General features: G+C 44.4%; 24 non-coding genes across 24 annotated transcripts; all 24 read left to right on the top strand.

The window, feature by feature from the left end:
* The first annotated feature begins 332 nt into the window (after positions 1-332).
* Positions 333-448, top strand: Trnal-caa (transfer RNA leucine (anticodon CAA)). Its single transcript has 2 exons — positions 333-370; positions 403-448. It is a non-coding gene; the product is annotated as a tRNA-Leu (tRNA).
* Positions 449-1,137: 689 nt separating this feature from the next.
* Positions 1,138-1,253, top strand: Trnal-caa (transfer RNA leucine (anticodon CAA)). The gene is made up of 2 exons: positions 1,138-1,175; positions 1,208-1,253. It is a non-coding gene; the product is annotated as a tRNA-Leu (tRNA).
* A 689-nt stretch (positions 1,254-1,942) lies between these two features.
* Positions 1,943-2,058, top strand: Trnal-caa (transfer RNA leucine (anticodon CAA)). The gene is made up of 2 exons: positions 1,943-1,980; positions 2,013-2,058. It is a non-coding gene; the product is annotated as a tRNA-Leu (tRNA).
* Positions 2,059-2,747: 689 nt separating this feature from the next.
* On the top strand, positions 2,748-2,863 carry Trnal-caa (transfer RNA leucine (anticodon CAA)). Its single transcript has 2 exons — positions 2,748-2,785; positions 2,818-2,863. It is a non-coding gene; the product is annotated as a tRNA-Leu (tRNA).
* A 689-nt stretch (positions 2,864-3,552) lies between these two features.
* Positions 3,553-3,668, top strand: Trnal-caa (transfer RNA leucine (anticodon CAA)). The gene is made up of 2 exons: positions 3,553-3,590; positions 3,623-3,668. It is a non-coding gene; the product is annotated as a tRNA-Leu (tRNA).
* A 689-nt stretch (positions 3,669-4,357) lies between these two features.
* Positions 4,358-4,473, top strand: Trnal-caa (transfer RNA leucine (anticodon CAA)). The gene is made up of 2 exons: positions 4,358-4,395; positions 4,428-4,473. It is a non-coding gene; the product is annotated as a tRNA-Leu (tRNA).
* A 689-nt stretch (positions 4,474-5,162) lies between these two features.
* On the top strand, positions 5,163-5,278 carry Trnal-caa (transfer RNA leucine (anticodon CAA)). Its single transcript has 2 exons — positions 5,163-5,200; positions 5,233-5,278. It is a non-coding gene; the product is annotated as a tRNA-Leu (tRNA).
* A 6,998-nt stretch (positions 5,279-12,276) lies between these two features.
* Positions 12,277-12,392, top strand: Trnal-caa (transfer RNA leucine (anticodon CAA)). The gene is made up of 2 exons: positions 12,277-12,314; positions 12,347-12,392. It is a non-coding gene; the product is annotated as a tRNA-Leu (tRNA).
* A 689-nt stretch (positions 12,393-13,081) lies between these two features.
* On the top strand, positions 13,082-13,197 carry Trnal-caa (transfer RNA leucine (anticodon CAA)). Its single transcript has 2 exons — positions 13,082-13,119; positions 13,152-13,197. It is a non-coding gene; the product is annotated as a tRNA-Leu (tRNA).
* A 689-nt stretch (positions 13,198-13,886) lies between these two features.
* On the top strand, positions 13,887-14,002 carry Trnal-caa (transfer RNA leucine (anticodon CAA)). The gene is made up of 2 exons: positions 13,887-13,924; positions 13,957-14,002. It is a non-coding gene; the product is annotated as a tRNA-Leu (tRNA).
* A 689-nt stretch (positions 14,003-14,691) lies between these two features.
* Positions 14,692-14,807, top strand: Trnal-caa (transfer RNA leucine (anticodon CAA)). Its single transcript has 2 exons — positions 14,692-14,729; positions 14,762-14,807. It is a non-coding gene; the product is annotated as a tRNA-Leu (tRNA).
* A 689-nt stretch (positions 14,808-15,496) lies between these two features.
* Positions 15,497-15,612, top strand: Trnal-caa (transfer RNA leucine (anticodon CAA)). Its single transcript has 2 exons — positions 15,497-15,534; positions 15,567-15,612. It is a non-coding gene; the product is annotated as a tRNA-Leu (tRNA).
* Positions 15,613-16,301: 689 nt separating this feature from the next.
* On the top strand, positions 16,302-16,417 carry Trnal-caa (transfer RNA leucine (anticodon CAA)). The gene is made up of 2 exons: positions 16,302-16,339; positions 16,372-16,417. It is a non-coding gene; the product is annotated as a tRNA-Leu (tRNA).
* Positions 16,418-17,103: 686 nt separating this feature from the next.
* On the top strand, positions 17,104-17,219 carry Trnal-caa (transfer RNA leucine (anticodon CAA)). Its single transcript has 2 exons — positions 17,104-17,141; positions 17,174-17,219. It is a non-coding gene; the product is annotated as a tRNA-Leu (tRNA).
* A 689-nt stretch (positions 17,220-17,908) lies between these two features.
* On the top strand, positions 17,909-18,024 carry Trnal-caa (transfer RNA leucine (anticodon CAA)). The gene is made up of 2 exons: positions 17,909-17,946; positions 17,979-18,024. It is a non-coding gene; the product is annotated as a tRNA-Leu (tRNA).
* Positions 18,025-18,710: 686 nt separating this feature from the next.
* Positions 18,711-18,826, top strand: Trnal-caa (transfer RNA leucine (anticodon CAA)). The gene is made up of 2 exons: positions 18,711-18,748; positions 18,781-18,826. It is a non-coding gene; the product is annotated as a tRNA-Leu (tRNA).
* Positions 18,827-19,515: 689 nt separating this feature from the next.
* Trnal-caa (transfer RNA leucine (anticodon CAA)) lies at positions 19,516-19,631 on the top strand. The gene is made up of 2 exons: positions 19,516-19,553; positions 19,586-19,631. It is a non-coding gene; the product is annotated as a tRNA-Leu (tRNA).
* Positions 19,632-20,320: 689 nt separating this feature from the next.
* On the top strand, positions 20,321-20,436 carry Trnal-caa (transfer RNA leucine (anticodon CAA)). Its single transcript has 2 exons — positions 20,321-20,358; positions 20,391-20,436. It is a non-coding gene; the product is annotated as a tRNA-Leu (tRNA).
* A 689-nt stretch (positions 20,437-21,125) lies between these two features.
* On the top strand, positions 21,126-21,241 carry Trnal-caa (transfer RNA leucine (anticodon CAA)). The gene is made up of 2 exons: positions 21,126-21,163; positions 21,196-21,241. It is a non-coding gene; the product is annotated as a tRNA-Leu (tRNA).
* Positions 21,242-21,930: 689 nt separating this feature from the next.
* Trnal-caa (transfer RNA leucine (anticodon CAA)) lies at positions 21,931-22,046 on the top strand. Its single transcript has 2 exons — positions 21,931-21,968; positions 22,001-22,046. It is a non-coding gene; the product is annotated as a tRNA-Leu (tRNA).
* A 689-nt stretch (positions 22,047-22,735) lies between these two features.
* On the top strand, positions 22,736-22,851 carry Trnal-caa (transfer RNA leucine (anticodon CAA)). Its single transcript has 2 exons — positions 22,736-22,773; positions 22,806-22,851. It is a non-coding gene; the product is annotated as a tRNA-Leu (tRNA).
* A 689-nt stretch (positions 22,852-23,540) lies between these two features.
* Positions 23,541-23,656, top strand: Trnal-caa (transfer RNA leucine (anticodon CAA)). Its single transcript has 2 exons — positions 23,541-23,578; positions 23,611-23,656. It is a non-coding gene; the product is annotated as a tRNA-Leu (tRNA).
* Positions 23,657-24,345: 689 nt separating this feature from the next.
* Trnal-caa (transfer RNA leucine (anticodon CAA)) lies at positions 24,346-24,461 on the top strand. Its single transcript has 2 exons — positions 24,346-24,383; positions 24,416-24,461. It is a non-coding gene; the product is annotated as a tRNA-Leu (tRNA).
* Positions 24,462-25,150: 689 nt separating this feature from the next.
* Positions 25,151-25,266, top strand: Trnal-caa (transfer RNA leucine (anticodon CAA)). The gene is made up of 2 exons: positions 25,151-25,188; positions 25,221-25,266. It is a non-coding gene; the product is annotated as a tRNA-Leu (tRNA).
* The last annotated feature ends 99 nt before the right edge of the window (positions 25,267-25,365 follow it).

Raw genomic sequence — 25,365 nt, forward strand, 5'->3', positions numbered from 1 at the left:
AAATAAATTCAAATACTCAAAGTATTACTTTATGGAGATTGCAACGTGATCAAAACTTGAGATATTACTCGACACATAGACCTCTGCATTCTGTCTAATCTCTGATGTCTGTAACAGACGACTTAGTTTCGAACAAAATGTATTGATTGCTGTGATTATATGGATTTGAGAAACTCTTTTGGTGGTACATTCTGTGCTATATTTGTGCAGCTGCGTCTGGCGAACGTCTTCTGGTTGCAGAACTCATGCCTGTGTACTGTGGCAACGTGGATGCGACAACTACATCAACTGCAAGTACTCTAATAGAACAAACGAGGAGGATCTAATCAAGTGTCAGGATGGCCGAGCGGTCTAAGGCGCCAGACTCAAGGAACAACCTTGGCTGCAGTAGCAGCTAGAGCCTTCTGGTCCTCGAATGAGGGCGTGGGTTCGAATCCCACTCCTGACACAGATTTTGTCGCTTCTCTGGAGCACCATGCATATCATTGAGATCCTTTGTAATGTGCAACAGCACGATACTGGCCGTGTTCTTCTAAGTGAAATCAAAAATTTGCATTAAACACAAGCGCACCTACGGCACCAAACTGTTTCTTCGGTAGTGTGAGCTACAAACAGAGAGTGTTAGTCGTAAATGCGGCGTTCCCCTCGTGAGGTTACTTCCGCGCCACAGCCACAAACACGTCAAAAGGGACACTTGTCGTATGAAAACGACTCTTGTCTAGAGATGACAGTGTGAGGAAACAGTGCAGGCTGACCAGTACATCATCTGTACAATAATAGTCGCTGATGAAATACAGAGAACTCGAAATAAATTCAAATACTCAAAGTATTACTTTATGGAGATTGCAACGTGATCAAAACTTGAGATATTACTCGACACATAGACCTCTGCATTCTGTCTAATCTCTGATGTCTGTAACAGACGACTTAGTTTCGAACAAAATGTATTGATTGCTGTGATTATATGGATTTGAGAAACTCTTTTGGTGGTACATTCTGTGCTATATTTGTGCGGCTGCGTCTGGCGAACGTCTTCTGGTTGCAGAACTCATGCCTGTGTACTGTGGCAACGTGGATGCGACAACTACATCAACTGCAAGTACTCTAATAGAACAAACGAGGAGGATCTAATCAAGTGTCAGGATGGCCGAGCGGTCTAAGGCGCCAGACTCAAGGAACAACCTTGGCTGCAGTAGCAGCTAGAGCCTTCTGGTCCTCGAATGAGGGCGTGGGTTCGAATCCCACTCCTGACACAGATTTTGTCGCTTCTCTGGAGCACCATGCATATCATTGAGATCCTTTGTAATGTGCAACAGCACGATACTGGCCGTGTTCTTCTAAGTGAAATCAAAAATTTGCATTAAACACAAGCGCACCTACGGCACCAAACTGTTTCTTCGGTAGTGTGAGCTACAAACAGAGAGTGTTAGTCGTAAATGCGGCGTTCCCCTCGTGAGGTTACTTCCGCGCCACAGCCACAAACACGTCAAAAGGGACACTTGTCGTATGAAAACGACTCTTGTCTAGAGATGACAGTGTGAGGAAACAGTGCAGGCTGACCAGTACATCATCTGTACAATAATAGTCGCTGATGAAATACAGAGAACTCGAAATAAATTCAAATACTCAAAGTATTACTTTATGGAGATTGCAAGGTGATCAAAACTTGAGATATTACTCGACACATAGACCTCTGCATTCTGTCTAATCTCTGATGTCTGTAACAGACGACTTAGTTTCGAACAAAATGTATTGATTGCTGTGATTATATGGATTTGAGAAACTCTTTTGGTGGTACATTCTGTGCTATATTTGTGCGGCTGCGTCTGGCGAACGTCTTCTGGTTGCAGAACTCATGCCTGTGTACTGTGGCAACGTGGATGCGACAACTACATCAACTGCAAGTACTCTAATAGAACAAACGAGGAGGATCTAATCAAGTGTCAGGATGGCCGAGCGGTCCAAGGCGCCAGACTCAAGGAACAACCTTGGCTGCAGTAGCAGCTAGAGCCTTCTGGTCCTCGAATGAGGGCGTGGGTTCGAATCCCACTCCTGACACAGATTTTGTCGCTTCTCTGGAGCACCATGCATATCATTGAGATCCTTTGTAATGTGCAACAGCACGATACTGGCCGTGTTCTTCTAAGTGAAATCAAAAATTTGCATTAAACACAAGCGCACCTACGGCACCAAACTGTTTCTTCGGTAGTGTGAGCTACAAACAGAGAGTGTTAGTCGTAAATGCGGCGTTCCCCTCGTGAGGTTACTTCCGCGCCACAGCCACAAACACGTCAAAAGGGACACTTGTCGTATGAAAACGACTCTTGTCTAGAGATGACAGTGTGAGGAAACAGTGCAGGCTGACCAGTACATCATCTGTACAATAATAGTCGCTGATGAAATACAGAGAACTCGAAATAAATTCAAATACTCAAAGTATTACTTTATGGAGATTGCAACGTGATCAAAACTTGAGATATTACTCGACACATAGACCTCTGCATTCTGTCTAATCTCTGATGTCTGTAACAGACGACTTAGTTTCGAACAAAATGTATTGATTGCTGTGATTATATGGATTTGAGAAACTCTTTTGGTGGTACATTCTGTGCTATATTTGTGCGGCTGCGTCTGGCGAACGTCTTCTGGTTGCAGAACTCATGCCTGTGTACTGTGGCAACGTGGATGCGACAACTACATCAACTGCAAGTACTCTAATAGAACAAACGAGGAGGATCTAATGAAGTGTCAGGATGGCCGAGCGGTCCAAGGCGCCAGACTCAAGGAACAACCTTGGCTGCAGTAGCAGCTAGAGCCTTCTGGTCCTCGAATGAGGGCGTGGGTTCGAATCCCACTCCTGACACAGATTTTGTCGCTTCTCTGGAGCACCATGCATATCATTGAGATCCTTTGTAATGTGCAACAGCACGATACTGGCCGTGTTCTTCTAAGTGAAATCAAAAATTTGCATTAAACACAAGCGCACCTACGGCACCAAACTGTTTCTTCGGTAGTGTGAGCTACAAACAGAGAGTGTTAGTCGTAAATGCGGCGTTCCCCTCGTGAGGTTACTTCCGCGCCACAGCCACAAACACGTCAAAAGGGACACTTGTCGTATGAAAACGACTCTTGTCTAGAGATGACAGTGTGAGGAAACAGTGCAGGCTGACCAGTACATCATCTGTACAATAATAGTCGCTGATGAAATACAGAGAACTCGAAATAAATTCAAATACTCAAAGTATTACTTTATGGAGATTGCAACGTGATCAAAACTTGAGATATTACTCGACACATAGACCTCTGCATTCTGTCTAATCTCTGATGTCTGTAACAGACGACTTAGTTTCGAACAAAATGTATTGATTGCTGTGATTATATGGATTTGAGAAACTCTTTTGGTGGTACATTCTGTGCTATATTTGTGCGGCTGCGTCTGGCGAACGTCTTCTGGTTGCAGAACTCATGCCTGTGTACTGTGGCAACGTGGATGCGACAACTACATCAACTGCAAGTACTCTAATAGAACAAACGAGGAGGATCTAATGAAGTGTCAGGATGGCCGAGCGGTCCAAGGCGCCAGACTCAAGGAACAACCTTGGCTGCAGTAGCAGCTAGAGCCTTCTGGTCCTCGAATGAGGGCGTGGGTTCGAATCCCACTCCTGACACAGATTTTGTCGCTTCTCTGGAGCACCATGCATATCATTGAGATCCTTTGTAATGTGCAACAGCACGATACTGGCCGTGTTCTTCTAAGTGAAATCAAAAATTTGCATTAAACACAAGCGCACCTACGGCACCAAACTGTTTCTTCGGTAGTGTGAGCTACAAACAGAGAGTGTTAGTCGTAAATGCGGCGTTCCCCTCGTGAGGTTACTTCCGCGCCACAGCCACAAACACGTCAAAAGGGACACTTGTCGTATGAAAACGACTCTTGTCTAGAGATGACAGTGTGAGGAAACAGTGCAGGCTGACCAGTACATCATCTGTACAATAATAGTCGCTGATGAAATACAGAGAACTCGAAATAAATTCAAATACTCAAAGTATTACTTTATGGAGATTGCAACGTGATCAAAACTTGAGATATTACTCGACACATAGACCTCTGCATTCTGTCTAATCTCTGATGTCTGTAACAGACGACTTAGTTTCGAACAAAATGTATTGATTGCTGTGATTATATGGATTTGAGAAACTCTTTTGGTGGTACATTCTGTGCTATATTTGTGCGGCTGCGTCTGGCGAACGTCTTCTGGTTGCAGAACTCATGCCTGTGTACTGTGGCAACGTGGATGCGACAACTACATCAACTGCAAGTACTCTAATAGAACAAACGAGGAGGATCTAATCAAGTGTCAGGATGGCCGAGCGGTCTAAGGCGCCAGACTCAAGGAACAACCTTGGCTGCAGTAGCAGCTAGAGCCTTCTGGTCCTCGAATGAGGGCGTGGGTTCGAATCCCACTCCTGACACAGATTTTGTCGCTTCTCTGGAGCACCATGCATATCATTGAGATCCTTTGTAATGTGCAACAGCACGATACTGGCCGTGTTCTTCTAAGTGAAATCAAAAATTTGCATTAAACACAAGCGCACCTACGGCACCAAACTGTTTCTTCGGTAGTGTGAGCTACAAACAGAGAGTGTTAGTCGTAAATGCGGCGTTCCCCTCGTGAGGTTACTTCCGCGCCACAGCCACAAACACGTCAAAAGGGACACTTGTCGTATGAAAACGACTCTTGTCTAGAGATGACAGTGTGAGGAAACAGTGCAGGCTGACCAGTACATCATCTGTACAATAATAGTCGCTGATGAAATACAGAGAACTCGAAATAAATTCAAATACTCAAAGTATTACTTTATGGAGATTGCAACGTGATCAAAACTTGAGATATTACTCGACACATAGACCTCTGCATTCTGTCTAATCTCTGATGTCTGTAACAGACGACTTAGTTTCGAACAAAATGTATTGATTGCTGTGATTATATGGATTTGAGAAACTCTTTTGGTGGTACATTCTGTGCTATATTTGTGCGGCTGCGTCTGGCGAACGTCTTCTGGTTGCAGAACTCATGCCTGTGTACTGTGGCAACGTGGATGCGACAACTACATCAACTGCAAGTACTCTAATAGAACAAACGAGGAGGATCTAATCAAGTGTCAGGATGGCCGAGCGGTCTAAGGCGCCAGACTCAAGGAACAACCTTGGCTGCAGTAGCAGCTAGAGCCTTCTGGTCCTCGAATGAGGGCGTGGGTTCGAATCCCACTCCTGACACAGATTTTGTCGCTTCTCTGGAGCACCATGCATATCATTGAGATCCTTTGTAATGTGCAACAGCACGATACTGGCCGTGTTCTTCTAAGTGAAATCAAAAATTTGCATTAAACACAAGCGCACCTACGGCACCAAACTGTTTCTTCGGTAGTGTGAGCTACAAACAGAGAGTGTTAGTCGTAAATGCGGCGTTCCCCTCGTGAGGTTACTTCCGCGCCACAGCCACAAACACGTCAAAAGGGACACTTGTCGTATGAAAACGACTCTTGTCTAGAGATGACAGTGTGAGGAAACAGTGCAGGCTGACCAGTACATCATCTGTACAATAATAGTCGCTGATGAAATACAGAGAACTCGAAATAAATTCAAATACTCAAAGTATTACTTTATGGAGATTGCAACGTGATCAAAACTTGAGATATTACTCGACACATAGACCTCTGCATTCTGTCTAATCTCTGATGTCTGTAACAGACGACTTAGTTTCGAACAAAATGTATTGATTGCTGTGATTATATGGATTTGAGAAACTCTTTTGGTGGTACATTCTGTGCTATATTTGTGCGGCTGCGTCTGGCGAACGTCTTCTGGTTGCAGAACTCATGCCTGTGTACTGTGGCAACGTGGATGCGACAACTACATCAACTGCAAGTACTCTAATAGAACAAACGAGGAGGATCTAATCAAGTGTCAGGATGGCCGAGCGGTCATTCTGGCTTTAGCCGTCGCCGCGGTCGGACGTGCTTGTTGTTTACTCCGCGTACGTTAGCGCTATCGCCGGTGTTTGGTGTTTACGTGAAGTTCGCTGTACATTTTCGCTGTTCTTTTTTGAGTGGTGTCTCTGATAAGTGTTTTTATAGTGCTTTCGTCCGTTCCACGTCTCGTGCTTCGCCGCAATTTCGGTTGTTGCCGGAATTTCGCCGGAACCGACGACCATGTCTGACACCGTCAGGAAGAATACTTTAGTCTTCTCGTTCGAGAAAGAAACACGGCCGGTCCAACCCACTGCGCTGGAAATCCACGATTGGCTGACTGAGGTAATCGGTATAAATTCTGACTCGGTTCATACCACGCAATTAGATGCTGAAAAATACTGTGTTTTTGTTAAATTTCTGAACTCAGTGACAGTCGATAAGTTGCTTGCAAAATGGGGTAATTCCGTCGAATTTGTTCATCGAGACGGTTCAAAAAGTAATGTCTCTGTACGAAAAGCTGATATCATGTACACCAATGTCAGGATTTTGAATGTTCCAATTGAAATTGATAATCAGTTGATCAAGGACGCTCTATCTAAATATGGCGAAGTTAAATCTATCTATAACGAAAGATGGTCGAAGCTATACAAGATACAGTGTTTTAATGGCATTAGATCCGTTGAAATGGAGGTGAAAGCCAACATTCCGTCCCATATATCCGTTGCAGGCCATAAAGCACATGTTGTGTATTCTGGTCAGGAGCGCACGTGCAATATTTGCAATGAGACAGGTCATTTCCGACAAGATTGTCCGCGCCGTGTTTTTGTTCTTCGGAACAATCTAACACAGCGTCAAAAACTGACCCTCAGCGATGTCTTACCAAATAGCACTTCCCTTCTTTCGGTTAACGACAGCGGTGCATGTACTTCTGCAGTGCCCGCCATAACTACTACGGAGTTCCCTCCCCTGAGCGTCATTACATCACACCCTTCTGTTCCCGATTGCGATCTCCAGAATAAGAAGCGACCGTTGGAAATGACCGATGACGGCTCGGACGGCGAGTCCGCCCGTAATTCGCCTTCCACCCGCAAGCAGAAGCAGTGTAATGCGGATGTGCTCGAGGAAACAAACAGTACATGTATTGACGTGACGACAGTCGCTAAGGCAACCCGGCCGCTGTCGGCGGCTGAACGGGTACAAACGGTCCACGGAGGGGACGCAGTAACGATTGTCGCGGAGACGGAAGAGGCGCACTCCGAAGCACAAGAGGTGACGGAGCGGAACCCAACTCAAGAATTTACAGACCCACAAACCGCCGACTCAGTCAGTGCTCTGGAGCCAGTGACGGAAGAACAAGGAAATGGCACTCGTAAAAAGGACGCTGTTGAGACAGCTTCGGTCACAACGGTGGTAAAGATAGACAATCCGAATGACGGCGCGTTGAACCAAGATGTCCGAAGACGCCGACTCAAACTGCAACCTAATCTCAAAGCTTCCCGTAACCAAAGCAAACAACAACCAGCACAAGAGGAAGCGACGGCCAAGAACGTCTTGTATGAAATCATCACGGAAAGACCTAAGGAGGTACCTTCAAGTGACATTAGTGATGCAAAGCCCCTCGGTAAAACTAAAACCCGAGATGTTCGGAATCCTGCACCAAAATGAGGTTGTAAGATGAAAAAAAAAAAGGATTTTGTTGAACCAGTTTCATTTCTAATTGTACTACTGTCTTAGTCATATTTCAGAGGAACCAGATGAAGTGTTTACCGAGCTTCAAATACTGACTATTCTTTTAGATGTTTGTTTAAGCAGAGTCGTTTCTCCCTTCTAGGAGCTGCACATCTCTTTTTTTTATTAATATTTTGTTATCTTTTTAATCACTTATTTACTTTTTATGCAAACTAAATGTCCCAGGCATATACAATTACGACTATCAATATAAACAGGATTACATCCGTGACTAAAGTTACAGCGCTCAAGGATTATTTATATGAGTCAGGGACGGACATTGCTTTCCTACAGGAAGTAGTGCTGACTAATCTTACAGTGCCTGGATATTTGGCGATTTTAAATGTCTCACTTGACACCAACGTCGGTACAGCAATTTTAGTCAGGGAGGGGATTCCTGTCTCGGATATCGAGAGGTTGGACTCCGGCAGAGCGATAGGTATAAAAGTCTTTGGTTCTACCCTTATCAATCTGTATGCCCCTTCTGGCACATCTAATAGAATGGAAAGAGCACAGTTCTATAAAGAAGAAATCATTTATTTATTACGGAAAAACCCAAAAGATCTTATAATAGGCGGTGATTTTAATTGTGTGATAAATAAGAAAGACCAGGTTCCGAATTTTAATACCTGCACTGAACTGAAGCGTTTCGTCACTGTTTTACAGCTTAAAGATGCTTGGGAAATAATGTATCCCACATTTGTGGCATTTACATTCCTAGGTCCTCACTCACGTAGCAGGATCGACAGACTCTACATATCGCAAAGTCTAGTTAGCTCCTTCATTAAAGCAGAGACGATTCCAGTTTACTTTTCTGATCATAGCTCCGTGCTAGCTTCCATCAACCTTACTGCGCAACCCACTCGCCGTTTTAGAAGTTCATGGCACCTTAATACGTCACTGATGCAGGACGACGGATTAGAAGAAAGTTTGACAGAAGCGTGGGCATTGTGCCTCCGCTCTGCAGATAGACACGTCTCAGTACTAGACTGGTGGTGCAACAGGGCAAAGCCTAAACTGAGAAAAGTTCTCATCCAGTATAGTGTACAACGATCGAAAGACTTGAAAAATTCCATAGAATTTTATTATACCATGCTGCGAAATTTATATGAGCAGGCAAACACTTCCAACGTCCGTCTGGCAGATATCAAGCAAACTAAGGCCAAATTGCTCAGTCTTAAAAGACAGCAGATGGAGGGTCTGAAATTAAAATCCAAGGCTAAGACAGTCGTGGAGGATGAACATGCTTCCTTGTACCATCTACTGCAGCACGAAAGAAACAGGAGACGCACCTTCATTGATGGACTTCAGTCTGAAACTGGCGAGACACTCACGACTCAGAGAGACATCGTCCATGCAGTGCACAAATATTACGAAGACCTATACACTGCCAACCCGGTACGTGAAGAGTCCTTCGATGAGTTCCTTAGTTACATAGCTCCACAGGTCTCGGACGAGGAAAACGAAGACCTTCTCGTTGAGTGTACTAACGAAGATATCCACAGAATCATCTGCAAATCTCCTCTGAGGAAATCGCCGGGACCGGATGGTTTGCCTGTTGAATTTTATAAACGATACTGGCCACTGATTGGTGACATGTTTACCCGAATGACGAACGAGGTGCTTCAGGGAAAGCATTTACCTGCTGTTTTTAAAGAGAGCACAATAGTACTAATCCCAAAAAATGCTGCAAAAAGAAACCTCAACAACTTTCGTCCTATCTCCCTGTTAAACTCCGATTATAAAATCATCGGCAGAATTTTAAACAACAGACTCTCACAGTTGGCCAAAAAGATAGTAAGTCCATACCAGTCCTGTGTGCCTACCAAGAGCATTTTCAAAAGCATAGCTGAATATAGAGATATAATTGCAATCACTGCTGTGACCACCATAAAATGTGCTATCATGTTTATTGACTTCCAGAAAGCATTTGATCGTGTGGATCATAGATTCCTTAGTGCCACACTGAACAAAATAGGTTTTAATGAGCGAGTCGTAAGTGTGATCAGAAATGTTGCAACAGGCATCAGCGCTTGTATATCAGTTAACTGCCAGAGGACAAAGCAGATTCAGATCAGGCGCGGCGTTCCTCAAGGAAGCCCCCTTTCCATGTTCCTATTCGTGCTTTCATTAGAACCTTTCCTCCGCAGTGTTCATGCCACTCTAACTGGCATCACATTATCTGGTCACCGAACAGTCATAAACGCCTATGCCGATGATGTCGGAGTCGTCCTGCGAAATCCCGACGACATTTTGAAATTGGAAACGCTAATTAAAAAGTACTGTAGAGTCTCCGGAGCAGGTGTCAACGCAAACAAAAGCAAACTCCTAAACCTGCGGGGTTTTCAACATACCACCTTAGCCTGGGCCACAATGGTCACCCAATGCAAAGCACTAGGAATAACACTGACACCTTGTCCGTTAAAAATGGCAGCTATCAATTGGAGAAATACGTCGGGACAACTTCTTGGAACAACAAGGGAAAACCTCCACCGTAACATGAACCAAGTTCAGAGGGTGATTTTCATTAACCACTGCATTCTCTCCAGGAGTTACTTTATAGCACAGATCTTCCCACTCCCGAAAATGATTGGAAAAAAGATAATGTCTACCATTGCCAGCTATCTTTGGAGAGGGGATATATTCAGAGTCGACGCAAAAACTGCGACCTTAGATCCCAGGAATGGAGGTTTGGGGTTAGTTGACATCAGAAATAAGGCGTCTGCGCTTTTTATAAAAAGGACCGCCACTATCCTTAGCGACCACGCTGATAGCATTACAACTAAATTATTTGAAGTTGTCAGGCCTGCCAGTTTACAGGCGCCGGTGAATGTGCAAAAAATAAATAACCGGCTCCAGTACGTTCGTGTATATTTTGTGGAATTCAGCTATCTCGGCGGTGTCATCATCAACTCACGACGGATCACGGCCCGCGATATTCTGTGCCATCGAAAGAAAATGGAGGGGAGAAACAAATTGGAAAGTAAATACCCACACACTGATTGGGACGCCATATGGAAAAATATTAATATGCGTGGTCTACCATCGGACGTCAAGTCAGCGTGGTATAAAACAGTGAATGAGACCGTAAGCACCAATGAAAGGTTACATGCAATCGGCGTTAGCGACACGAACCTATGTCTCAAATGTAAATTGATCGACACGTTAGTGCACAGATTCACGTGCGGTGGCAATCTACAACTCTGTAATTGGATTAGGGAACAACTGGCTTTTCTTACGAGATCTTCGGTGGAAAATTTTCCCCCTGTTACTTTCCTCAGGCCTCAGACTTGCTATTTTCCAGCAGCAAAAAACAACTCGGTCCATTGGTTAATGGGACACTATGTGAATTACGTAATTAATCACCTGGGAAATGACAATTCCACTGATTTTTACATGTACTTGAAGTGTGCTTTTTATAACGCCCTGAAATATAAAGACCACAAGAAAAACTACGGCAATATGCTTAAAATTGCATTCGAGCGACTGGGCATTGGTTGACAAGCCAACGAGATAAACAAAAATCGTTTATTTAAGCGAAACGACGCTTAAACAAAAACAATTGGGGAGAAGTACAATTTTACAGTTTCATATTACAATCACTTATCCTCTGCTGGCAAAGAAGGCTATTTTGTTTATTGCACAGAAGAAGCCGAAGCCGAAAGCCAGTATCGCAGGGTTAAAGATAAATTGTTTTCTTATACATTCATTTTATGACTGAGAAGGAAGTCTCATTTGTTTCCATGGAAGGGAACAAAAAAGTAAAAAAAAAAAAAAAAAAAAAGCGGTCTAAGGCGCCAGACTCAAGGAACAACCTTGGCTGCAGTAGCAGCTACAGCCTTCTGGTCCTCGAATGAGGGCGTGGGTTCGAATCCCACTCCTGACACAGATTTTGTCGCTTCTCTGGAGCACCATGCATATCATTGAGATCCTTTGTAATGTGCAACAGCACGATACTGGCCGTGTTCTTCTAAGTGAAATCAAAAATTTGCATTAAACACAAGCGCACCTACGGCACCAAACTGTTTCTTCGGTAGTGTGAGCTACAAACAGAGAGTGTTAGTCGTAAATGCGGCGTTCCCCTCGTGAGGTTACTTCCGCGCCACAGCCACAAACACGTCAAAAGGGACACTTGTCGTATGAAAACGACTCTTGTCTAGAGATGACAGTGTGAGGAAACAGTGCAGGCTGACCAGTACATCATCTGTACAATAATAGTCGCTGATGAAATACAGAGAACTCGAAATAAATTCAAATACTCAAAGTATTACTTTATGGAGATTGCAACGTGATCAAAACTTGAGATATTACTCGACACATAGACCTCTGCATTCTGTCTAATCTCTGATGTCTGTAACAGACGACTTAGTTTCGAACAAAATGTATTGATTGCTGTGATTATATGGATTTGAGAAACTCTTTTGGTGGTACATTCTGTGCTATATTTGTGCGGCTGCGTCTGGCGAACGTCTTCTGGTTGCAGAACTCATGCCTGTGTACTGTGGCAACGTGGATGCGACAACTACATCAACTGCAAGTACTCTAATAGAACAAACGAGGAGGATCTAATCAAGTGTCAGGATGGCCGAGCGGTCTAAGGCGCCAGACTCAAGGAACAACCTTGGCTGCAGTAGCAGCTAGAGCCTTCTGGTCCTCGAATGAGGGCGTGGGTTCGAATCCCACTCCTGACACAGATTTTGTCGCTTCTCTGGAGCACCATGCATATCATTGAGATCCTTTGTAATGTGCAACAGCACGATACTGGCCGTGTTCTTCTAAGTGAAATCAAAAATTTGCATTAAACACAAGCGCACCTATGGCACCAAACTGTTTCTTCGGTAGTGTGAGCTACAAACAGAGAGTGTTAGTCGTAAATGCGGCGTTCCCCTCGTGAGGTTACTTCCGCGCCACAGCCACAAACACGTCAAAAGGGACACTTGTCGTATGAAAACGACTCTTGTCTAGAGATGACAGTGTGAGGAAACAGTGCAGGCTGACCAGTACATCATCTGTACAATAATAGTCGCTGATGAAATACAGAGAACTCGAAATAAATTCAAATACTCAAAGTATTACTTTATGGAGATTGCAACGTGATCAAAACTTGAGATATTACTCGACACATAGACCTCTGCATTCTGTCTAATCTCTGATGTCTGTAACAGACGACTTAGTTTCGAACAAAATGTATTGATTGCTGTGATTATATGGATTTGAGAAACTCTTTTGGTGGTACATTCTGTGCTATATTTGTGCGGCTGCGTCTGGCGAACGTCTTCTGGTTGCAGAACTCATGCCTGTGTACTGTGGCAACGTGGATGCGACAACTACATCAACTGCAAGTACTCTAATAGAACAAACGAGGAGGATCTAATCAAGTGTCAGGATGGCCGAGCGGTCTAAGGCGCCAGACTCAAGGAACAACCTTGGCTGCAGTAGCAGCTAGAGCCTTCTGGTCCTCGAATGAGGGCGTGGGTTCGAATCCCACTCCTGACACAGATTTTGTCGCTTCTCTGGAGCACCATGCATATCATTGAGATCCTTTGTAATGTGCAACAGCACGATACTGGCCGTGTTCTTCTAAGTGAAATCAAAAATTTGCATTAAACACAAGCGCACCTACGGCACCAAACTGTTTCTTCGGTAGTGTGAGCTACAAACAGAGAGTGTTAGTCGTAAATGCGGCGTTCCCCTCGTGAGGTTACTTCCGCGCCACAGCCACAAACACGTCAAAAGGGACACTTGTCGTATGAAAACGACTCTTGTCTAGAGATGACAGTGTGAGGAAACAGTGCAGGCTGACCAGTACATCATCTGTACAATAATAGTCGCTGATGAAATACAGAGAACTCGAAATAAATTCAAATACTCAAAGTATTACTTTATGGAGATTGCAACGTGATCAAAACTTGAGATATTACTCGACACATAGACCTCTGCATTCTGTCTAATCTCTGATGTCTGTAACAGACGACTTAGTTTCGAATAAAATGTATTGATTGCTGTGATTATATGGATTTGAGAAACTCTTTTGGTGGTACATTCTGTGCTATATTTGTGCGGCTGCGTCTGGCGAACGTCTTCTGGTTGCAGAACTCATGCCTGTGTACTGTGGCAACGTGGATGCGACAACTACATCAACTGCAAGTACTCTAATAGAACAAACGAGGAGGATCTAATCAAGTGTCAGGATGGCCGAGCGGTCTAAGGCGCCAGACTCAAGGAACAACCTTGGCTGCAGTAGCAGCTAGAGCCTTCTGGTCCTCGAATGAGGGCGTGGGTTCGAATCCCACTCCTGACACAGATTTTGTCGCTTCTCTGGAGCACCATGCATATCATTGAGATCCTTTGTAATGTGCAACAGCACGATACTGGCCGTGTTCTTCTAAGTGAAATCAAAAATTTGCATTAAACACAAGCGCACCTACGGCACCAAACTGTTTCTTCGGTAGTGTGAGCTACAAACAGAGAGTGTTAGTCGTAAATGCGGCGTTCCCCTCGTGAGGTTACTTCCGCGCCACAGCCACAAACACGTCAAAAGGGACACTTGTCGTATGAAAACGACTCTTGTCTAGAGATGACAGTGTGAGGAAACAGTGCAGGCTGACCAGTACATCATCTGTACAATAATAGTCGCTGATGAAATACAGAGAACTCGAAATAAATTCAAATACTCAAAGTATTACTTTATGGAGATTGCAACGTGATCAAAACTTGAGATATTACTCGACACATAGACCTCTGCATTCTGTCTAATCTCTGATGTCTGTAACAGACGACTTAGTTTCGAACAAAATGTATTGATTGCTGTGATTATATGGATTTGAGAAACTCTTTTGGTGGTACATTCTGTGCTATATTTGTGCGGCTGCGTCTGGCGAACGTCTTCTGGTTGCAGAACTCATGCCTGTGTACTGTGGCAACGTGGATGCGACAACTACATCAACTGCAAGTACTCTAATAGAACAAACGAGGAGGATCTAATCAAGTGTCAGGATGGCCGAGCGGTCTAAGGCGCCAGACTCAAGGAACAACCTTGGCTGCAGTAGCAGCTAGAGCCTTCTGGTCCTCGAATGAGGGCGTGGGTTCGAATCCCACTCCTGACACAGATTTTGTCGCTTCTCTGGAGCACCATGCATATCATTGAGATCCTTTGTAATGTGCAACAGCACGATACTGGCCGTGTTCTTCTAAGTGAAATCAAAAATTTGCATTAAACACAAGCGCACCTACGGCACCAAACTGTTTCTTCGGTAGTGTGAGCTACAAACAGAGAGTGTTAGTCGTAAATGCGGCGTTCCCCTCGTGAGGTTACTTCCGCGCCACAGCCACAAACACGTCAAAAGGGACACTTGTCGTATGAAAACGACTCTTGTCTAGAGATGACAGTGTGAGGAAACAGTGCAGGCTGACCAGTACATCATCTGTACAATAATAGTCGCTGATGAAATACAGAGAACTCGAAATAAATTCAAATACTCAAAGTATTACTTTATGGAGATTGCAACGTGATCAAAACTTGAGATATTACTCGACACATAGACCTCTGCATTCTGTCTAATCTCTGATGTCTGTAACAGACGACTTAGTTTCGAACAAAATGTATTGATTGCTGTGATTATATGGATTTGAGAAACTCTTTTGGTGGTACATTCTGTGCTATATTTGTGCGGCTGCGTCTGGCGAACGTCTTCTGGTTGCAGAACTCATGCCTGTGTACTGTGGCAACGTGGATGCGACAACTACATCAACTGCAAGTACTCTAATAGAACAAACGAGGAGGATCTAATCAAGTGTCAGGATGGCCGAGCGGTCTAAGGCGCCAGACTCAAGGAACAACCTTGGCTGCAGTAGCAGCTAGAGCCTTCTGGTCCTCGAATGAGGGCGTGGGTTCGAATCCCACTCCTGACACAGATTTTGTCGCTTCTCTGGAGCACCATGCATATCATTGAGATCCTTTGTAATGTGCAACAGCACGATACTGGCCGTGTTCTTCTAAGTGAAATCAAAAATTTGCATTAAACACAAGCGCACCTACGGCACCAAACTGTTTCTTCGGTAGTGTGAGCTACAAACAGAGAGTGTTAGTCGTAAATGCGGCGTTCCCCTCGTGAGGTTACTTCCGCGCCACAGCCACAAACACGTCAAAAGGGACACTTGTCGTATGAAAACGACTCTTGTCTAGAGATGACAGTGTGAGGAAACAGTGCAGGCTGACCAGTACATCATCTGTACAATAATAGTCGCTGATGAAATACAGAGAACTCGAAATAAATTCAAATACTCAAAGTATTACTTTATGGAGATTGCAACGTGATCAAAACTTGAGATATTACTCGACACATAGACCTCTGCATTCTGTCTAATCTCTGATGTCTGTAACAGACGACTTAGTTTCGAACAAAATGTATTGATTGCTGTGATTATATGGATTTGAGAAACTCTTTTGGTGGTACATTCTGTGCTATATTTGTGCGGCTGCGTCTGGCGAACGTCTTCTGGTTGCAGAACTCATGCCTGTGTACTGTGGCAACGTGGATGCGACAACTACATCAACTGCAAGTACTCTAATAGAACAAACGAGGAGGATCTAATCAAGTGTCAGGATGGCCGAGCGGTCTAAGGCGCCAGACTCAAGGAACAACCTTGGCTGCAGTAGCAGCTAGAGCCTTCTGGTCCTCGAATGAGGGCGTGGGTTCGAATCCCACTCCTGACACAGATTTTGTCGCTTCTCTGGAGCACCATGCATATCATTGAGATCCTTTGTAATGTGCAACAGCACGATACTGGCCGTGTTCTTCTAAGTGAAATCAAAAATTTGCATTAAACACAAGCGCACCTACGGCACCAAACTGTTTCTTCGGTAGTGTGAGCTACAAACAGAGAGTGTTAGTCGTAAATGCGGCGTTCCCCTCGTGAGGTTACTTCCGCGCCACAGCCACAAACACGTCAAAAGGGACACTTGTCGTATGAAAACGACTCTTGTCTAGAGATGACAGTGTGAGGAAACAGTGCAGGCTGACCAGTACATCATCTGTACAATAATAGTCGCTGATGAAATACAGAGAACTCGAAATAAATTCAAATACTCAAAGTATTACTTTATGGAGATTGCAACGTGATCAAAACTTGAGATATTACTCGACACATAGACCTCTGCATTCTGTCTAATCTCTGATGTCTGTAACAGACGACTTAGTTTCGAACAAAATGTATTGATTGCTGTGATTATATGGATTTGAGAAACTCTTTTGGTGGTACATTCTGTGCTATATTTGTGCGGCTGCGTCTGGCGAACGTCTTCTGGTTGCAGAACTCATGCCTGTGTACTGTGGCAACGTGGATGCGACTACATCAACTGCAAGTACTCTAATAGAACAAACGAGGAGGATCTAATCAAGTGTCAGGATGGCCGAGCGGTCTAAGGCGCCAGACTCAAGGAACAACCTTGGCTGCAGTAGCAGCTAGAGCCTTCTGGTCCTCGAATGAGGGCGTGGGTTCGAATCCCACTCCTGACACAGATTTTGTCGCTTCTCTGGAGCACCATGCATATCATTGAGATCCTTTGTAATGTGCAACAGCACGATACTGGCCGTGTTCTTCTAAGTGAAATCAAAAATTTGCATTAAACACAAGCGCACCTACGGCACCAAACTGTTTCTTCGGTAGTGTGAGCTACAAACAGAGAGTGTTAGTCGTAAATGCGGCGTTCCCCTCGTGAGGTTACTTCCGCGCCACAGCCACAAACACGTCAAAAGGGACACTTGTCGTATGAAAACGACTCTTGTCTAGAGATGACAGTGTGAGGAAACAGTGCAGGCTGACCAGTACATCATCTGTACAATAATAGTCGCTGATGAAATACAGAGAACTCGAAATAAATTCAAATACTCAAAGTATTACTTTATGGAGATTGCAACGTGATCAAAACTTGAGATATTACTCGACACATAGACCTCTGCATTCTGTCTAATCTCTGATGTCTGTAACAGACGACTTAGTTTCGAACAAAATGTATTGATTGCTGTGATTATATGGATTTGAGAAACTCTTTTGGTGGTACATTCTGTGCTATATTTGTGCGGCTGCGTCTGGCGAACGTCTTCTGGTTGCAGAACTCATGCCTGTGTACTGTGGCAACGTGGATGCGACAACTACATCAACTGCAAGTACTCTAATAGAACAAACGAGGAGGATCTAATCCAGTGTCAGGATATCCGAGCGGTCTAAGGCGCCAGACTCAAGGAACAACCTTGGCTGCAGTAGCAGCTAGAGCCTTCTGGTCCTCGAATGAGGGCGTGGGTTCGAATCCCACTCCTGACACAGATTTTGTCGCTTCTCTGGAGCACCATGCATATCATTGAGATCCTTTGTAATGTGCAACAGCACGATACTGGCCGTGTTCTTCTAAGTGAAATCAAAAATTTGCATTAAACACAAGCGCACCTACGGCACCAAACTGTTTCTTCGGTAGTGTGAGCTACAAACAGAGAGTGTTAGTCGTAAATGCGGCGTTCCCCTCGTGAGGTTACTTCCGCGCCACAGCCACAAACACGTCAAAAGGGACACTTGTCGTATGAAAACGACTCTTGTCTAGAGATGACAGTGTGAGGAAACAGTGCAGGCTGACCAGTACATCATCTGTACAATAATAGTCGCTGATGAAATACAGAGAACTCGAAATAAATTCAAATACTCAAAGTATTACTTTATGGAGATTGCAACGTGATCAAAACTTGAGATATTACTCGACACATAGACCTCTGCATTCTGTCTAATCTCTGATGTCTGTAACAGACGACTTAGTTTCGAACAAAATGTATTGATTGCTGTGATTATATGGATTTGAGAAACTCTTTTGGTGGTACATTCTGTGCTATATTTGTGCGGCTGCGTCTGGCGAACGTCTTCTGGTTGCAGAACTCATGCCTGTGTACTGTGGCAACGTGGATGCGACTACATCAACTGCAAGTACTCTAATAGAACAAACGAGGAGGATCTAATCAAGTGTCAGGATGGCCGAGCGGTCTAAGGCGCCAGACTCAAGGAACAACCTTGGCTGCAGTAGCAGCTAGAGCCTTCTGGTCCTCGAATGAGGGCGTGGGTTCGAATCCCACTCCTGACACAGATTTTGTCGCTTCTCTGGAGCACCATGCATATCATTGAGATCCTTTGTAATGTGCAACAGCACGATACTGGCCGTGTTCTTCTAAGTGAAATCAAAAATTTGCATTAAACACAAGCGCACCTACGGCACCAAACTGTTTCTTCGGTAGTGTGAGCTACAAACAGAGAGTGTTAGTCGTAAATGCGGCGTTCCCCTCGTGAGGTTACTTCCGCGCCACAGCCACAAACACGTCAAAAGGGACACTTGTCGTATGAAAACGACTCTTGTCTAGAGATGACAGTGTGAGGAAACAGTGCAGGCTGACCAGTACATCATCTGTACAATAATAGTCGCTGATGAAATACAGAGAACTCGAAATAAATTCAAATACTCAAAGTATTACTTTATGGAGATTGCAACGTGATCAAAACTTGAGATATTACTCGACACATAGACCTCTGCATTCTGTCTAATCTCTGATGTCTGTAACAGACGACTTAGTTTCGAACAAAATGTATTGATTGCTGTGATTATATGGATTTGAGAAACTCTTTTGGTGGTACATTCTGTGCTATATTTGTGCGGCTGCGTCTGGCGAACGTCTTCTGGTTGCAGAACTCATGCCTGTGTACTGTGGCAACGTGGATGCGACAACTACATCAACTGCAAGTACTCTAATAGAACAAACGAGGAGGATCTAATCCAGTGTCAGGATATCCGAGCGGTCTAAGGCGCCAGACTCAAGGAACAACCTTGGCTGCAGTAGCAGCTAGAGCCTTCTGGTCCTCGAATGAGGGCGTGGGTTCGAATCCCACTCCTGACACAGATTTTGTCGCTTCTCTGGAGCACCATGCATATCATTGAGATCCTTTGTAATGTGCAACAGCACGATACTGGCCGTGTTCTTCTAAGTGAAATCAAAAATTTGCATTAAACACAAGCGCACCTACGGCACCAAACTGTTTCTTCGGTAGTGTGAGCTACAAACAGAGAGTGTTAGTCGTAAATGCGGCGTTCCCCTCGTGAGGTTACTTCCGCGCCACAGCCACAAACACGTCAAAAGGGACACTTGTCGTATGAAAACGACTCTTGTCTAGAGATGACAGTGTGAGGAAACAGTGCAGGCTGACCAGTACATCATCTGTACAATAATAGTCGCTGATGAAATACAGAGAACTCGAAATAAATTCAAATACTCAAAGTATTACTTTATGGAGATTGCAACGTGATCAAAACTTGAGATTTTACTCGACACATAGACCTCTGCATTCTGTCTAATCTCTGATGTCTGTAACAGACGACTTAGTTTCGAACAAAATGTATTGATTGCTGTGATTATATGGATTTGAGAAACTCTTTTGGTGGTACATTCTGTGCTATATTTGTGCGGCTGCGTCTGGCGAACGTCTTCTGGTTGCAGAACTCATGCCTGTGTACTGTGGCAACGTGGATGCGACAACTACATCAACTGCAAGTACTCTAATAGAACAAACGAGGAGGATCTAATCAAGTGTCAGGATGGCCGAGCGGTCCAAGGCGCCAGACTCAAGGAACAACCTTGGCTGCAGTAGCAGCTAGAGCCTTCTGGTCCTCGAATGAGGGCGTGGGTTCGAATCCCACTCCTGACACAGATTTTGTCGCTTCTCTGGAGCACCATGCATATCATTGAGATCCTTTGTAATGTGCAACAGCACGATACTGGCCGTGTTCTTCTAAGTGAAATCAAAAATTTGCATTAAACACAAGCGCACCTACGGCACCAAACTGTTTCTTCGGTAGTGTGAGCTACAAACAGAGAGTGTTAGTCGTAAATGCGGCGTTCCCCTCGTGAGGTTACTTCCGCGCCACAGCCACAAACACGTCAAAAGGGACACTTGTCGTATGAAAACGTCTCTTGTCTAGAGATGACAGTGTGAGGAAACAGTGCAGGCTGACCAGTACATCATCTGTACAATAATAGTCGCTGATGAAATACAGAGAACTCGAAATAAATTCAAATACTCAAAGTATTACTTTATGGAGATTGCAACGTGATCAAAACTTGAGATATTACTCGACACATAGACCTCTGCATTCTGTCTAATCTCTGATGTCTGTAACAGACGACTTAGTTTCGAACAAAATGTATTGATTGCTGTGATTATATGGATTTGAGAAACTCTTTTGGTGGTACATTCTGTGCTATATTTGTGCGGCTGCGTCTGGCGAACGTCTTCTGGTTGCAGAACTCATGCCTGTGTACTGTGGCAACGTGGATGCGACAACTACATCAACTGCAAGTACTCTAATAGAACAAACGAGGAGGATCTAATCAAGTGTCAGGATGGCCGAGCGGTCCAAGGCGCCAGACTCAAGGAACAACCTTGGCTGCAGTAGCAGCTAGAGCCTTCTGGTCCTCGAATGAGGGCGTGTGTTCGAATCCCACTCCTGACACAGATTTTGTCGCTTCTCTGGAGCACCATGCATATCATTGAGATCCTTTGTAATGTGCAACAGCACGATACTGGCCGTGTTCTTCTAAGTGAAATCAAAAATTTGCATTAAACACAAGCGCACCTACGGCACCAAACTGTTTCTTCGGTAGTGTGAGCTACAAACAGAGAGTGTTAGTCGTAAATGCGGCGTTCCCCTCGTGAGGTTACTTCCGCGCCACAGCCACAAACACGTCAAAAGGGACACTTGTCGTATGAAAACGACTCTTGTCTAGAGATGACAGTGTGAGGAAACAGTGCAGGCTGACCAGTACATCATCTGTACAATAATAGTCGCTGATGAAATACAGAGAACTCGAAATAAATTCAAATACTCAAAGTATTACTTTATGGAGATTGCAACGTGATCAAAACTTGAGATATTACTCGACACATAGACCTCTGCATTCTGTCTAATCTCTGATGTCTGTAACAGACGACTTAGTTTCGAACAAAATGTATTGATTGCTGTGATTATATGGATTTGAGAAACTCTTTTGGTGGTACATTCTGTGCTATATTTGTGCGGCTGCGTCTGGCGAACGTCTTCTGGTTGCAGAACTCATGCCTGTGTACTGTGGCAACGTGGATGCGACAACTACATCAACTGCAAGTACTCTAATAGAACAAACGAGGAGGATCTAATCAAGTGTCAGGATGGCCGAGCGGTCTAAGGCGCCAGACTCAAGGAACAACCTTGGCTGCAGTAGCAGCTAGAGCCTTCTGGTCCTCGAATGAGGGCGTGTGTTCGAATCCCACTCCTGACACAGATTTTGTCGCTTCTCTGGAGCACCATGCATATCATTGAGATCCTTTGTAATGTGCAACAGCACGATACTGGCCGTGTTCTTCTAAGTGAAATCAAAAATTTGCATTAAACACAAGCGCACCTACGGCACCAAACTGTTTCTTCGGTAGTGTGAGCTACAAACAGAGAGTGTTAGTCGTAAATGCGGCGTTCCCCTCGTGAGGTTACTTCCGCGCCACAGCCACAAACACGTCAAAAGGGACACTTGTCGTATGAAAACGACTCTTGTCTAGAGATGACAGTGTGAGGAAACAGTGCAGGCTGACCAGTACATCATCTGTACAATAATAGTCGCTGATGAAATACAGAGAACTCGAAATAAATTCAAATACTCAAAGTATTACTTTATGGAGATTGCAACGTGATCAAAACTTGAGATATTACTCGACACATAGACCTCTGCATTCTGTCTAATCTCTGATGTCTGTAACAGACGACTTAGTTTCGAACAAAATGTATTGATTGCTGTGATTATATGGATTTGAGAAACTCTTTTGGTGGTACATTCTGTGCTATATTTGTGCGGCTGCGTCTGGCGAACGTCTTCTGGTTGCAGAACTCATGCCTGTGTACTGTGGCAACGTGGATGCGACAACTACATCAACTGCAAGTACTCTAATAGAACAAACGAGGAGGATCTAATCCAGTGTCAGGATGGCCGAGCGGTCTAAGGCGCCAGACTCAAGGAACAACCTTGGCTGCAGTAGCAGCTAGAGCCTTCTGGTCCTCGAATGAGGGCGTGGGTTCGAATCCCACTCCTGACACAGATTTTGTCGCTTCTCTGGAGCACCATGCATATCATTGAGATCCTTTGTAATGTGCAACAGCACGATACTGGCCGTGTTCTTCTAAGTGAAATCAAAAATTTGCATTAAACACAAGCGCACCTACGGCACCAAACTGTTTCTTCGGTAGTGTGAGCTACAAACAGAGAGTGTTAGTCGTAAATGCGGCGTTCCCCTCGTGAGGTTACTTCCGCGCCACAGCCACAAACACGTCAAAAGGGACACTTGTCGTATGAAAACGACTCTTGTCTAGAGATGACAGTGTGAGGAAACAGTGCAGGCTGACCAGTACATCATCTGTACAATAATAGTCGCTGATGAAATACAGAGAACTCGAAATAAATTCAAATACTCAAAGTATTACTTTATGGAGATTGCAACGTGATCAAAACTTGAGATATTACTCGACACATAGACCTCTGCATTCTGTCTAATCTCTGATGTCTGTAACAGACGACTTAGTTTCGAACAAAATGTATTGATTGCTGTGATTATATGGATTTGAGAAACTCTTTTGGTGGTACATTCTGTGCTATATTTGTGCGGCTGCGTCTGGCGAACGTCTTCTGGTTGCAGAACTCATGCCTGTGTACTGTGGCAACGTGGATGCGACAACTACATCAACTGCAAGTACTCTAATAGAACAAACGAGGAGGATCTAATCAAGTGTCAGGATGGCCGAGCGGTCTAAGGCGCCAGACTCAAGGAACAACCTTGGCTGCAGTAGCAGCTAGAGCCTTCTGGTCCTCGAATGAGGGCGTGTGTTCGAATCCCACTCCTGACACAGATTTTGTCGCTTCTCTGGAGCACCATGCATATCATTGAGATCCTTTGTAATGTGCAACAGCACGATACTGGCCGTGTTCTTCTAAGTGAAATCAAAAATTTGCATTAAACACAAGCGCACCTACGGCACCAAACTGTTTCTTCGGTAGTGTGAGCTACAAACAGAGAGTGTTAGTCGTAAATGCGGCGTTCCCCTCGTGAGGTTACTTCCGCGCCACAGCCACAAACACGTCAAAAGGGACACTTGTCGTATGAAAACGACTCTTGTCTAGAGATGACAGTGTGAGGAAACAGTGCAGGCTGACCAGTACATCATCTGTACAATAATAGTCGCTGATGAAATACAGAGAACTCGAAATAAATTCAAATACTCAAAGTATTACTTTATGGAGATTGCAACGTGATCAAAACTTGAGATATTACTCGACACATAGACCTCTGCATTCTGTCTAATCTCTGATGTCTGTAACAGACGACTTAGTTTCGAACAAAATGTATTGATTGCTGTGATTATATGGATTTGAGAAACTCTTTTGGTGGTACATTCTGTGCTATATTTGTGCGGCTGCGTCTGGCGAACGTCTTCTGGTTGCAGAACTCATGCCTGTGTACTGTGGCAACGTGGATGCGACAACTACATCAACTGCAAGTACTCTAATAGAACAAACGAGGAGGATCTAATCAAGTGTCAGGATGGCCGAGCGGTCTAAGGCGCCAGACTCAAGGAACAACCTTGGCTGCAGTAGCAGCTAGAGCCTTCTGGTCCTCGAATGAGGGCGTGTGTTCGAATCCCACTCCTGACACAGATTTTGTCGCTTCTCTGGAGCACCATGCATATCATTGAGATCCTTTGTAATGTGCAACAGCACGATACTGGCCGTGTTCTTCTAAGTGAAATCAAAAACTTGCATTAAACACAAGCGCACCTACGGCACCAAACTGTTTCTTCGGTAGTGTGAGCTACAAACAGAGAGTGTTAGTCGTAAATGCGGCGTTCCCCTCGTGAGGTTACTTCCGCGCCACAGCCACAAACACGTCAAAAGGGACACTTGTCGTATGAAAACGACTCTTGTCTAGAGATGACAGTGTGAGGAAACAGTGCAGGCTGACCAGTACATCATCTGTACAATAATAGTCGCTGATGAAATACAGAGAACTCGAAATAAATTCAAATACTCAAAGTATTACTTTATGGAGATTGCAACGTGATCAAAACTTGAGATATTACTCGACACATAGACCTCTGCATTCTGTCTAATCTCTGATGTCTGTAACAGACGACTTAGTTTCGAACAAAATGTATTGATTGCTGTGATTATATGGATTTGAGAAACTCTTTTGGTGGTACATTCTGTGCTATATTTGTGCGGCTGCGTCTGGCGAACGTCTTCTGGTTGCAGAACTCATGCCTGTGTACTGTGGCAACGTGGATGCGACAACTACATCAACTGCAAGTACTCTAATAGAACAAACGAGGAGGATCTAATCAAGTGTCAGGATGGCCGAGCGGTCTAAGGCGCCAGACTCAAGGAACAACCTTGGCTGCAGTAGCAGCTAGAGCCTTCTGGTCCTCGAATGAGGGCGTGTGTTCGAATCCCACTCCTGACACAGATTTTGTCGCTTCTCTGGAGCACCATGCATATCATTGAGATCCTTTGTAATGTGCAACAGCACGATACTGGCCGTGTTCTTCTAAGTGAAATCAAA

Source organism: Schistocerca gregaria, chromosome 2 (genome assembly GCF_023897955.1).
Source record: "Schistocerca gregaria isolate iqSchGreg1 chromosome 2, iqSchGreg1.2, whole genome shotgun sequence".
Taxonomy (NCBI): domain Eukaryota; kingdom Metazoa; phylum Arthropoda; class Insecta; order Orthoptera; family Acrididae; genus Schistocerca; species Schistocerca gregaria.